Source organism: Triturus cristatus, chromosome 10 (genome assembly GCF_964204655.1).
Source record: "Triturus cristatus chromosome 10, aTriCri1.1, whole genome shotgun sequence".
NCBI classification, from domain to species: Eukaryota; Metazoa; Chordata; class Amphibia; order Caudata; family Salamandridae; genus Triturus; species Triturus cristatus.
This window is the reverse complement of record NC_140593.1, coordinates 198,552,603-198,566,370: the sequence shown is the minus strand read 5'-3', so window position 1 is coordinate 198,566,370 and position 13,768 is coordinate 198,552,603.

Below are 13,768 nucleotides of genomic sequence, written 5' to 3'. Positions count from 1 at the left end.
TTATCAAAATGAAGTTAAAAGGCTATTTCAGTTTCAAATAAAGTGACATCAGTGTACTGAAATTTTAAAAAAGTATCCTCTGGAGTTACGAGAACCAGAGAAATTCCCAGCCCTTGGTGCAAGTATGTGCTGTTCATGTTTTCTACACTACAACGGAGAACATGAATGTCACATCACCAGCACTACAGCGGTTAAATGATAGTTTCTCGTGCAAAAACTATGCACATGTAGCAACACCATTCAGTCTCATTTGTGCATCAGAAATAAAATATGCCTTCGTGAAATAATTTCTGCATAATGTAAGCTATAAATAATTCGTTTATAAATGTTTTGTGAATCCTTTTGAGAACATTGTTTATTTTCATTATTATTCAATTCTCAGAAGTTAGGACTTCTTTTTCCAACATGACTGTTATTGTACTGACATTGTTGGTGCTATTATCTTATTAAATATTGTAATAACATTTTTTAAACATGAATTTGAAAAATGATGCATTCTCGCATTGGCCAGTGGTTAACATTCATTGTGTTCTTTATTCAGCAAAGTCTGTTGAGGTTCATTGGACCTATGAAATTTAGCAGAATGTCCTTCTCAGATGAAATGTCTGTGACCCGTCTTAAAAAAAGACAATTTTGTCTGCTACAGTGCACTTGACACTTAGGTACTCCTACTAGTATTGTGGGTTGTCAGATCCACACTTCAATATGATAAGATGTTATTTTCTCCATTTTGATAAAATGTTTTTTTAAATATTGACTTAAGTTTTACAAGCCATAGCCTAGGGTCCAGAATGTGTACATTTTAGGGTGTTCATTAGATATGGGAGTATCTGCTGCTACACGTTATTGTGCCCTGGATTTGTTAAAGAACTGAGGGGCATATCAACAAGGGCTTTATCTCTGCTTTTTTGGCTTTAAAAGCCAAAAAAGCAGAGATAAAACTAGCGCCCTATCAACAACAGGGTGCTAACACGCAAATTTGCATGTTAGCACCCTTTTACTCTACGCTTCCCCTTGCATCTCTAATGAGATGCAAAGGGGGCGTTCCTTAGTAAAATAATAGGAGAAATGTCGCTAAGCGACATTTCTCCTATTATCAAGAATGTCGCTCACCCTGTTAGAGACAAAAAAAGCAGCGCTAACCGCGGTTAACGCTGCTTTTTTACATCTGCTAATTTTCAGACTTAGCCATGATATCCTATGGAAGGAGGATATCATGGCTAAGTTTGCCTGTCCCTATCAACAAGGTAACGTGTGATTATCGCTGGGTTTCCAGCGATAATCTCACGTTAGCCTGTTAGCGTGTAGATTTTTATCGCTATTGAGATAAGCGTTGCTAATAGCACGCTATCTCAGCGATAAAAATTCACGCTAGCCGGCGATAATTATCCTCACGCTAAGAGCGCTGAGCGATAATTATCGCCGGTTGTTGTTGATATGCCCCTGAGGGGAATATCTACAAGGGCTTTATCTCTGCTTTTTTGGCTTTAAAAGCCAAAAAAGCAGAGATAAAACTAGCGCCCTATCAACAACAGGGTGCTAACACGCAAATTTGCATGTTAGCACCCTTTTACTCTACGCTTCCCCTTGCATCTCTAATGAGATGCAAAGGGGGCGTTCCTTAGTAAAATAATAGGAGAAATGTCGCTAAGCGACATTTCTCCTATTATCAAGAATGTCGCTCACCCTGTTAGAGACAAAAAAAGCAGCGCTAACCGCGGTTAACGCTGCTTTTTTACATCTGCTAATTTTCAGACTTAGCCATGATATCCTATGGAAGGAGGATATCATGGCTAAGTTTGCCTGTCCCTATCAACAAGGTAACGTGTGATTATCGCTGGGTTTCCAGCGATAATCTCACGTTAGCCTGTTAGCGTCGCTATTGAGATAAGCGTTGCTAATAGTACGCTATCTCAGCGATAAAAATTCACGCTAGCCGGCGATAATTATCCTCACGCTAAGAGCGCTGAGCGATAATTATCGCCGGTTGTTGTTGATATGCCCCATATTTCCCAATGTCAGCTTTAGAAATTCTGCTGGCAGGCAGAGAAGAAGAGGTGAGAGAGTCTTCTTGTCTTCCTACGAACTCTGCAGGAATTCTGACATATCTTGATTGGAGAAGTTCACAGGAATAAACCCAGTGTACCCCAAGGAGGGCATTTTCCACCATTTAATTGCACAGCCAGGAACAAAGACTAAACATCAACAGTGCTAGAACTAAAACTTCATACCAAAAGATAAAACAATAAGGTCAGGCGTTCCCAAATGAGACAATCAAAAGCAACTTTTCAGAGGGAACGTTAAAAACGTCAGATAATTACTAAGTCCCCATGTGAAACTAATGTTGAAGCTAGGGCGAGCAGTGGTTAAAAGCGATCATAGATTTTACCTTTGTATTTATTACTTAAGTTCACTTAACAGGATAAGCTGAAGGCTGTTACCTACCACACTTCAACAGGCCTGTTTACATTGAGCAATGAGTGAAGAGACATGAAAACAAAAGCTCCAATGAGGAGAAGGGTTTTTTGAAGGAGTGGTGGCACTGAGTGCACAGGCCTTTGTTGAGAAGGAGCAATACCAGTAAAAATAGGTGATACAAAGAGAGCCCACACGCTGCAGTAACATCTACAAGTCACCGCTCCACCAACTGCCCTGTAGGACGCTGTCACAGAACATCCCTGAGAAAACAAAGCAGAACATTAAACACAATTAAATGTAAACTAAAACATGAGGTAATAGTTAAAGAAACATAGCACAGAAACATAAAAACCATAAACTTATAACAAATTAAATACTACTCATGGTACAACCTAAAGGTATATCACCTTCCTCCTTATGACAAAAGAAAACAGCATGTAAAAATAGATGGATGTCAATGCATGTAAAAATGCCTAAATGTAAGAGGTAAAGATACATTGCAAACAGATCTTTAAGTACAAACATATGTGGCAACTTGCTAAGCAACAGTCTTACTAACTCTCATAGAAAGCCTGTTGGACTCATCCTGTACAGAGTCACTCAAGGAAGTATCATTGGTAACCGAACCTGTAACAGAAACCTTGCATGAGTCTGATGAGGGAAACATACCTTTCTCAGAATAATTTACCTACTAAGACTCATCGAGTTGACCAGAGCCATTACCACTCTTTACCATACTGAATTCTTTTCTTAACAAGATCTTTGCCAGTTAACCTCACTACACATCTCCTGCTCCATCATCCCTTGCCATCAATCAAAACTGCACCTTTAGACAATTTCACCCCCTTGCGAAGAGGCATTCACGTAGACTCTCCTTTGTTTCCCTTATATGGCTTTGTCTGGGCAGTGAACTCCACTTCGCTTGCAAAGCTAGCGGAGTTCTGCAAAACGTATCTTTTTTTTTCCTTGCTCGCATTCGTCAACGTCAAGTTGGTGAGCGCGAGCGAAGAAAATCCACCTTCCTGAGAGATTTTTCCTCGTTCTCGATCGTCAACATCAAGTTGGCGAGCGCGAGCGTGGAAAAGCAACCTCTCGGCGAGATTTCTCAACGTGGGCGATCAGATTTCTCAGTTTGAGTGGTCACGTATGCTTGCGCCCGCTCCCGTTGAGAAACCGTCAATTCGCATTGGGAACAGCTGCCACGCGAGTAAAAATCTACTCGAGTGGCAGAAAGGAAACAGCGCCCGCTTGCGCTGTGGATGGTGCCATTCGCAAGAATGTATAACATTACATCACATACATTCACAACGCGGTATTTTACATCATGTTCATTGCAACGCAAGTCGTTACAACAACTTGCGCTAGAGGTGCTGGACTTAGGAATAGTATGATTTACTATTCCAACTCCAGCCTACGTAACAGTAGGGAAGGTGTTGGAATAGTAAATCATACTATTCCTTAGTGTATAGCGCCATCCAGTGCAAGTCATTGTAACGACTTGCGTTGTAATGACCGCGTTGTAAAGCTATCGCGGTGAACGACCACGTTGTAAATGTCGTTCTCCTGTTCACGATGATTGCGCAGTGCGGACAAGCACCTGGCACTGAAAATCACAGTAAACTGGCATTTATCTAATGCACTCTGCTGCTTGCAGACCTTTGCATAGTGTTGCGGAGTTTTTTTTGCACTTTGCGGAGTTAACTCCACACACTACGCCCAGGCTTATGAGTACCTAATTACCAACTACTTGATTAGACTCTTTGGGTCCGATTCACAGAACTAACTTAAGACAAAATCCTAAATTTACTACCATTTTGGTATTCACAGAAGGCACTTACTCATTTTGGTATTAACAGAAGGCACTTACTCATTTCGGTATTCACAGAAGTTAGGAGTACTAACTTTAGGACTCCTAAATGCCTTCTGTGAATACCGAAAGTCTTAAAATTAGGATTTTTCTCAATTTAGTAGTAGTAAAGTTAGGACTCCTAACTTTAGGACTCCTAAATGCCTTCTGTGAATACCGAAAGCCTTAAAATCAGGGAGCATATGTATCAACATCACCATTTGCGATTCTCAAATAGCGATTTTTAAAGAATCGCTATTTGAGAATTGCAAAACGGGATGTATTTAAGAAATTGCAAACTTTTTGCGATTTCTTAAAATTCCTTAATTGCGATTAGCAAATTGCGAAATCGCAATTAAGGAATACCTGCCCATTCATTTCTATAGGCCAGGAGACCCATAGGAATGAATGGGAAGTAATTCTCAAATAGCGAATCGCAATTTGCTAATCGCAATTTGAGAATAATTTCAAAGGTGCAAGGGTGTCATGATGACACCCTGATGCACCCCTGAAATGAACGTGTGTGCATATGGCGCACATACATGCCCTAAGGGCATGTATGAGCGCCTCGTGGCACTTTGTAAAATTCAAAAAAGTGCATTTTGAAAGGAAATCGCAAATTACCACCAACTGGAAGTTGGTGGTAATTTGCGATTTCTTAAGGATAATTCGCACAACTTGGGTGCTTTTTACATATCATTTAAGAAATCGCAATTTGCGATTTCTTAAATGCTTACGCAAAATTAATAAATCGCTAAATTAGCAATTCATTAATTTTGCGATGGGATTTGGCTCATACATCCCGAATACCGATTTTTTAATCGCAAACGCTGTTATTTTGCAAATCGCAGCATTTGCGATTAAAAAATCGTTTGATACATATGCCCCTAGGATTTTTCTCAGTTTAGTAGTAGTATAGTTAGGACTCCTAACTTTAGGACTCCTAAATGCCTTCTCTGAATACCGAAAGTCTTAAAATTAGGATTTTTCTCAATTTAGTAGTAGTAAAGTTAGGACTCCTAACTTTTGGACTCCTAAATGCCTTCTGTGAATACCAAAAGCCTTAAAATTTGGATGTTTCTCAGTTTAGTAGTAGTAAAGTAAGGAGTCCTAACTTTAGGACTCCTAAACTGAGAAAATCCTAATTTTAAGACTTTCGGTATTCACAGAAGGCATTTAGGAGTTCTAAAGTTAGGACTCCTAACTTCTGTGAATACCGAAGTGAGTAAGTGTCTTCTGTGAATACCAAAATGAGAAAGTGCCTTCTGTGAATACGGAAACGGTAGTAAATTTAGGATTTTGTCTTAAGTTAGTTCTGTGAATCGGGCCCCTTATCATTATGCTTCTTGTCAAAATATTTTTTGACAAGTGCTCCTGACATACATATTTGTTGGCAATTACTCTATTGGACATGTGAGGCTACATTTTTCCATTGGTAGACATATTACTCAACCAATCCGGACATAAATTTACTCTCAGAGATCTCTTCCACAACAACTTAAAAGGAGGCCCTCTAGTGCTACTATCAGGAGTGAAAGCATAAGTTCACAGCTTTTCCCTAAGAAAACCTTCAACATTTGCACCAATAGCTAAAGAAGTTGGAATCCCTTCCTTGAAGAACTTGTTCATTCTCTCCACCAAATTGTTCGATGTGGGAGAATAAAGTGCTACCTGAAGGTGCTTAATGTGATACAAATTAATTTGCAGAGAGGTAAAGAGTGTTTCATTGTCTGTGATTAATAATTCCTTAGGTGGACCTTCAATTTGATGAATTCTCTAAAAAATCTGGGAACAGAAACAGTATTAGGAGATGAAGCAAAACCAAAATATATCCGCTTAGAGTAACAATCTATCTATGATCGGTTCAAGGCAAACTTTTATGGTTGGTTTGCAATTCTGCCCAATTGACTAAATTTTTTTGTATGCCTGGAATTTCAAGAACATTAAGTGTTTTTTAATAAATAATAGAAGGGAAGAAAAGTAACCATAATCCTCTAAAATGTGAATTATTTAGGGGGAAAGGGCCCCACGAGAAAAGTTAATTCCTCTACAAGTGGATTATCCAAGGCGCCACTCCACAAGAATGACAGAGGAATGTATGGAAAAACTGGCTGAGATGCAGCAGAATTTAATAGTGGAAAGTGTAACGGTAATGAATCTAGAGAAGGACGGAAGTATGATTAACCAAGTGGTACTGTGCCTGAGGGTCAAAGTAAAAAGAACCTCGACCAACGTTAAAACAAATGTGGCTAACCATGGGAAGAGAAAGGAATGGTTCAGTAAAGTCTGACATTGTAAGTTATTGTAATCTGGTAAAATTCAGGAAAATGTTCTTATCCGAAACCAGAAAAGGAAATTTTAGGATAAATGATGGAGTAATTCACTAGGAGCAATAGAAACAAAGAATGTAAGAACGTTCGGGAAGCTAATCCAGGAAGGCTCAGGCAAAAATCCAGGGTGTAATGAACTGTGTGGAGGAGGAAGCCGGTTGGAAAAAATACCTGGGTGAAAAATATGGTGAAAGGAAAGAGCCATCGGACAGAAATAGAACTCACTGGGTAGGGTTGGAGGACGATATCAGAGCACGCTTCACGGTAGAGAATATAAAAAGAGCTATAGGCAGCATGAATCTTAGTCATGCAGCGTGCCCAGGTAATATCCCAGCAATACTATTAAAAACGTGACTAGGATGGTGGACAGACCTTTTATCAGAGTTGTTCTCTTTTATACTTTACAGAGGACAATTTCTGGAAAGTTTCAGAGGGACTATAAGAAGACCTATCCATAATAGAGGAGATATATGGTTCCCCAAAAACTATATGCTGATTGTTAGATTTGGGGGTCTCTAGTTGGCATAGCTAGGTACCTGTGACAAATAAGGACCCTTGCGTCTAGTCAGAGTAAGGGGGTACACCCCTAAAATAACCCCTGCTCACCCCCTTGGTAGCTTGGCACAACGAGCAGACAGGCTTAACTCAGAGGCAGTGTGTAAAGCAATTGTGAACACATACAGTAATCAAGTGACAACACTACAGATGGACATCACACAACTTTGATATCAAAAATAAGTATTCTTTATATAGACTTATCACAAGACCACAAACGACAAAAATCCACAATACCGTTACTTTAAAATGGTAGAATTAGCTTAGATCTCTTAAGATGGTAAATGCGACATTCAGAGTTCAATGTACCTTAAGATGCGTAACGCAAGACAATGAAAGTGTTGCAAGGACTGTGATGCGTTGAAGATCTGGTGCAAAGAAACAAAGATGGCGCTTTCTTCTTGATGCGACACGCTTCCTGGTGATGCGGCGGCTTCTGTTATGACGTCGATCCTCTTCTCCGGCGATGAGCCGCGACAGGCCCTGCGACACGCTTCCCGGAGATGCGGCGGCACCTGATGCGACGTCAATCCTCTTCTCCGGCGATGCGAGGTGCTTCAGTGGACCTGCCATGACTCAACGATTCTTCTGCGACACGCTTCCCGGTGATGCGGCGGCGTCTGCTGCGACGTCGATCCTCTTCTCCGGCGATGCGAGGCGCTTCGTGTTGTGAAGCGGCAGCGGCAGTTCGGTGACACGCTTCTTGTTTGTGAGTCACGCTTCCCGCTCCTTGTGACACCCAGTCCCTCTTAAAGCCTCCCAAGACAGCATGCACTTCCAAAGAACTCTTGGGGAGCAGGTGGGTGAAGTCTGTTGTCCCTGAGACTTCAGCAGGAGGCAAGCTCTTTTCCAAGCCCTTGGAAATCCTTCACAAGTTGAATAAAGTGCACACAACGTTCTTTCTCCTTTCTTTGGCAGTCAGGCAACCACTGCAGGCCAATCCCTTAAGCTTTTGGATAGTCTCTCCTCAGCCTCTTCTGGTTCCACACCTCAGCAAAGGTTTCTTCTTGTTTCCCAAAGTGATATAAAGTTCTTGGGTTTGGTTCCCAATATTTATATCTAAGTTTCTCCTTGTTCTCTGAAGGCACAGTCCTGGAGCACTTTGTTGACAAGACTCCTTCTTTCCTTTCAGTGTGCAGGGCAGAGACATCAGACGCACAACAGGAGGTGGAGCCAGCATTGTGGAGGGAAGGCACAGCCCTATTCTGGTCCCAGGTGCAACCCCTCCCACCCATCTAGATGCAGATCTCTCTATTCAGCCCTGTGCTGACTCACCCTGTCTCCGGGAATCCCCCAGCCCCTCCCCCAGCCCCTGTCACTCAAGCTAAAGACAAGGAATACCCAGCCTAGCAGAGGCAGGTTTGGATGGTTAGACAAGTAAATACCTACTTATTAAAAGTGGTATTTTCAAACACAGAATGTTGAAACCAACTTCACTAAAAGATGTATTTTATCATTCTGAGTTCAGGCATACTAAACTCAAATTTTTACCATGTTCCCTGAGTCAGTTAGGAATATAGGATGTAATAATCAAACTGCCCATTCTGGCCTATGGGGAACAGGTAGCCTTGCAATAGTGAAAAATGAAAATGGCTGTAATTCACTATTAGGACATGCCACACACAAAGGGCATGTCCTATCTTATACCTACAATGCACCCTGCCCTTGGGCATACCATAGGGGTGTCTGATATGAAGAAAAGGGAAGGTTTGGGGACTGGCAAGTGGGTGCACTTGCCCAGTCAGTATGGCAGTACCGGACTGCACACAGGCTCTGCAATGGCAAGCCTTAGACACACTTTTACAGGCTGCTTCTGTGGGTGGCACAGCTAGTGCTGCAAACCTACCAGCAGCATTTGGATTTACAAGCCCTGGGCAAGTCTGGTGCACTGTACTAGAGTCTGACAAGTAAACCAAATCAGCCAATCATGGAATCACTAATCCATACATCAATTTACAATAGGGAGCACTTGCACTGTGGCACTGGACAGCAGTGGCACAGTACCCAAAGCATCTAACACCAGCAAAAACACATGAGGCAACAGCAACAAATGGAAGGGAGACCCACGCCAAGGTGCCAGGTCTAACACTGATTAACCTTCTAGATGTGGGCGAAAAAGTATTTGCAAAACTTATATTCGAAATATTGAAGGATTGGGTCGAACTGAAATCAATAGTCCCCCCTCGGAACACGGTGGCTTTAAAGATGGTCACTTCATAGTTGACCATTGCTTTGCCCTTTGGTCCATTGCAAGGAAGTCGGTCGATCAGAGAGGGAGGTTGTTCTGCTACTTCACAGACTTTCGTACTGCCTTTGATTTGGTGGACCAGGATCGCTTATGAGAAACAATGATAGATTATGATATCCAAAAGGAAATCTCAGGCATAATACAGGAGTTAAACAAACATAATTGGGTCCAAGTTATTATCAATACAGAGGGGTCACTGACGCAAAAAATAGAATTTAATAATGGATTGAGACAGGGGTGTGTGTTGGCCCCATTGCTACTCTCTACATCTGTTGCCAACCTCCCCAAGACGTTGATGAGGGGAAAAGGCACTATCCCTAGGATAGATGGTAAACATATATTGTGCCTTTTGTATGCAGTTGACCTGGTAGTTTTAGACCAGACGGAGATGGGTTTACAGAGGAAGTTGGATAAATTCAGGAATTATTGTATCCATAAACAGTTAACTGTAAATATGGATAAAACGAAAGTGGCGTGCTTTGGCAAAAAAGCTAATAAATTCAGTTCGTATCTGGGAACCACTAAATTAGAATTAGTTACAGAGTTTAAATACTTGAGAATTTGGTTTGAAAGGTCCCTGAACTGGCATACCATCTGGAGACCCTAAAAGCAAGGGCCCTTGCTTCAGTGAATGGCCTATGAAAATTTAACCGGGTCTATGGGGAGATGTCACATTGACCAGTTCTGAAAGCGTTTGTGGCCATGATACTGCCACAACTACAATATGGAGCTGTATTACTTTGCATCAGTGGTAAAAATGGGTGGGATCCCATGGAGGGGAAATGTATTAAGACCTTAATGTCCCTGCCAGGTTCCTCCATGGTGCAGGCCATCAGACTAGAGGCGAGTCTGACCTCATGGACCATATTGGCACAAGTGGCTTTAATAAGATTTTGGAGGGGGGGGGCGGAGTCAAGATGGCAAGAGTGAGCAGACGTGTTGCGCTTCTGCTCCCGCCGGCGATCCTGATAGCACCGGTCCACGGACCGTCTTTGGCGCATACAGGTCTGATTCCAGGGGTCGGGGTGACCCGCAACCACTGGGAGCGTTGGTTCGCCGGTTCCGGGCCCGGCAGAGTCGGTGGCGGTGGCGCCGGAAGTGCTGCAGGGCTCGACAGCACGAGAGGCCGACGCCTGGTCGGAGATTGAGGCCGGTGGAAGCGGGGCCCTGGACGCGTGAGGAAGGCTGGGGAAGACTGTGCAGCGGAGCTGGCGGCACAGGGAGTCGGAGGCCTGCTCTTACCGTGGAAACTGAGCAGTGGCGGTTCTGCGCTCGGCACGGGAGGAGGAGCGGCGCTCGGCCGAGCAGCGGCCGCGAAGTGAGGACGATGCGGCGGCGGGGCCGGTGAGTGAGGCCTGCACTCCCCTCTGTCCTTTCCCTCCCCACACAGCCACGAAGTCGGTGGCGCTAATTTCCCCCGGGGGGGGGACGGGAAGATGCGGACCCCGAGGAAGACCAGCGAGTAGACCCGGGCCCCCGAGGTGGCAGCAACAGGAGGTCGACGGTGGCTGACCGGGCCCACGAGGCAGCGCTGGAGCGCGAGGAGTGTGCCTGCTGGGACGGGCTGGGCAGCCTGCGGGGAACCTGAAGAGACGGACCCCGTCTCGCCTGGAGAAGCAGGGTTTGGAGTCTGTGGCGGGAAGGCGTGACGAGCTGGGAGGAGACGCCTTAGAGCCGCGGCACAGAGGACTGGTGCTCTGACCCTGGTGTGCGGTGCTGTCCGGAGGTAGGCCACAGGGGGAGAGGCGGGCTTCGCGGCGAAGGGACCCACATGGGCGCAATTGCAATCGGAGCCCCAACGTTCGAACGAGACGAGTGAAGGTCGGCGCTACTGCTACTTGGTCCGATGCGTAATCCAGCAGCGTTGCCACCTTTGGATCAGGGCGGGTGCAGACCTGTCCCTCGGTGCTAAGAGGGGGTCGTGTCAATCGCCTGGCGCCGGGAGGCCCACTCTGGATCGGTGGAGTGAGCCGAGAGAGGCCTGCTGGGGAGGAGCGGGGGCAGCGGTGCCGGGCCCGACGCACCCTCGGCGGCTCGGCCTGAGAGGGCTATGCCCACAACCAAGAAGAGGCAGGGTCGGTCGATCAAGGATTTGTTTGCCCAGGGCTCGGCTGATCAGATGGCTTCGGGCACGGAAGCGGGAGCCACCGGGGGAGCTGCGGCGCAGGGGGAGGATCCGGGCCGGTCACCAGGGCCTTTCTTGAGTCTATGTTTGGGGCACTGAGAGAAGATATTCGCACATTTAAGCAGGAGTTTACTTCAGAGCTGAAAGAGGTGCGCCGCGAAGTGGATTCTATTGGAGAGAGAGTGGCGGAGCTGGAAGGCAAGGGGGATGGCCGTGATGTGGAGATCTCGGAGCTTCAACAGGAGATCATCTGGCTCCATGATAAGCAAGTGGACCTCCAAACCCACCTCGAGGACAAGGAAAACCGCTCCCGACGCCACAATATACGAATTAGGGGGGTGAAAGCAGATGACTCTTCGAAGGACCTGTTTGAATACGCACAGAAGCTCTTTAATCACATTTTGGGCAACCCCTCTGAGACTGAGATCCGAATAGACCGCGCTCACAGAGTGGGTCCTCCGCGGGCGCCGACGGCTTCCCCTTCGGATATCCTAATATGTGTCCAGGACTATCGCACTAAAGAAGCCATCCTTCAGAAAGTGCGCCATCTACACCCCATACAGTTTCAGGGTCAGACTTTTGCACTGTTTCACGACTTATCCGCCCTTACATTACAAAAACGGCGAACATTTAGGCCTGTCACTGCGCACCTTCAAAAACAGGGCATCCCCTACAGCTGGGGCCATCCTTTCCGGCTGGTGTTCCGTAAGGACAACAAGCTGTTTCAATTGCGCTCTTTATCGGAGGCCTGCACGATCCTGGGCCTTGACCCTCCGGAGGAGGGGTCTAGCGGGGAGCCTCGTAGGTTGGACATGGAGAAACATGGGGCTGGCTGGCGCATACAGAGTTGCAGACGGTGCCCTAAGAAGCCCCCAGCAGCGGACATTGCGGAGAGTCAGAGATCTGCTCTGGAGGCCGGCTCCGTTGGTCTGTCGGGGCCTGGTCCGGCTTGACTCCGAACAACTATTTGCTTAATATCTGCAGCCTGTCTGTTATTAGAGGGTTCGCTGGCGGGAGGAGGGCTTTCGTCCCACGGTGGAAAACTTCACCCACATGGTTTCTTACCAATCACTGACGAGTGATGGACTCAGAGTTTTTTGGGGTGGTTGTAAAGTGTTTTTGTTGATGTGTTATTGGGGGTTGGTTGGGGGAGGGATTCCGATGCCCCGTGCTCACCCTCTTTGTGTTCTGCTAGGGTCTGCCGGTGCCCATGCACGGTTCCAACGTCTGTCGGACGGGTGGGCGGGAGTGGTCTCGGGGTACGTTTCCTTAAGGTCGCAAGGAAGGGGGGCTCTTGCTTATGCCGGTCACCACACTTAAAATCCTTACCCTCAATGTGAGGGGTCTGAACAATCCCCTGAAGCGTAGGGCTGTGTTGTCCTGTCTGGAGCACTCCCAGGCGGACCTGTGCCTTTTACAGGAGACCCATTTATTGCTGAGAGACTGCCACCCTCTCCGATCCCGGAAATTCCCTACACAGTTTTTTTCTTCTGCCTCTACTAAGACGGCGATACTGGTGGCACAGAAGTTCCGGGGGGAAGTCCTTCAAAGGGTGGCCGAGATCCGGGGAAGATTGTTAGTCTTTCGCTTTGCCCTGGGGGGGGCAGGCATTCACGGTTGGTTCCCTATACGCCCCGAATGAAAACCAGGAACGGTTTATACATTCTGCTTTCATAGAGGCAACAGCCACGACAGACCGGAATATCATTTTAGGGGGCGATTTGAATCTGGTGTTTGACACTCACAGGGACAGGTCTAGTCAATGCACCCACTTCAAAGGGGCCCTATCAGTGGAGGGGATCGCACACATAAAAGAGTTGGGACTGTGTGACCTATGGCGTAGCTTTCACCCTTACTCCAGGGAATACTCATTTTATTCTAATGCACACAAGACATACGCTCGCCTAGATCATTTCCTGGCGTCTGACTCGATACGCGCACTTACCAAGACAGTGGAGATTGGGGTGGCAGCTTTGTCGGACCATGCACCAGTTCTGGCGACTCTGGCCCTTCCGCCCACACCATGACCACTTAGGGTTTGGCGACTCAGGGACACTCTCCTACATCGACCAGACGTTGTCCAGCACATAAGACGCACCATGGACGACTTCACCATACACAATGCAAACTCCGACACCACACTGGCAATACAATGGGCGTCCATGAAGACAGTAATTCGAGGGGAATTTATAGCATTGTCGGTGGCAGACAACAAAGAGCGCGGTCGGAAGCGGGACGAACTCACG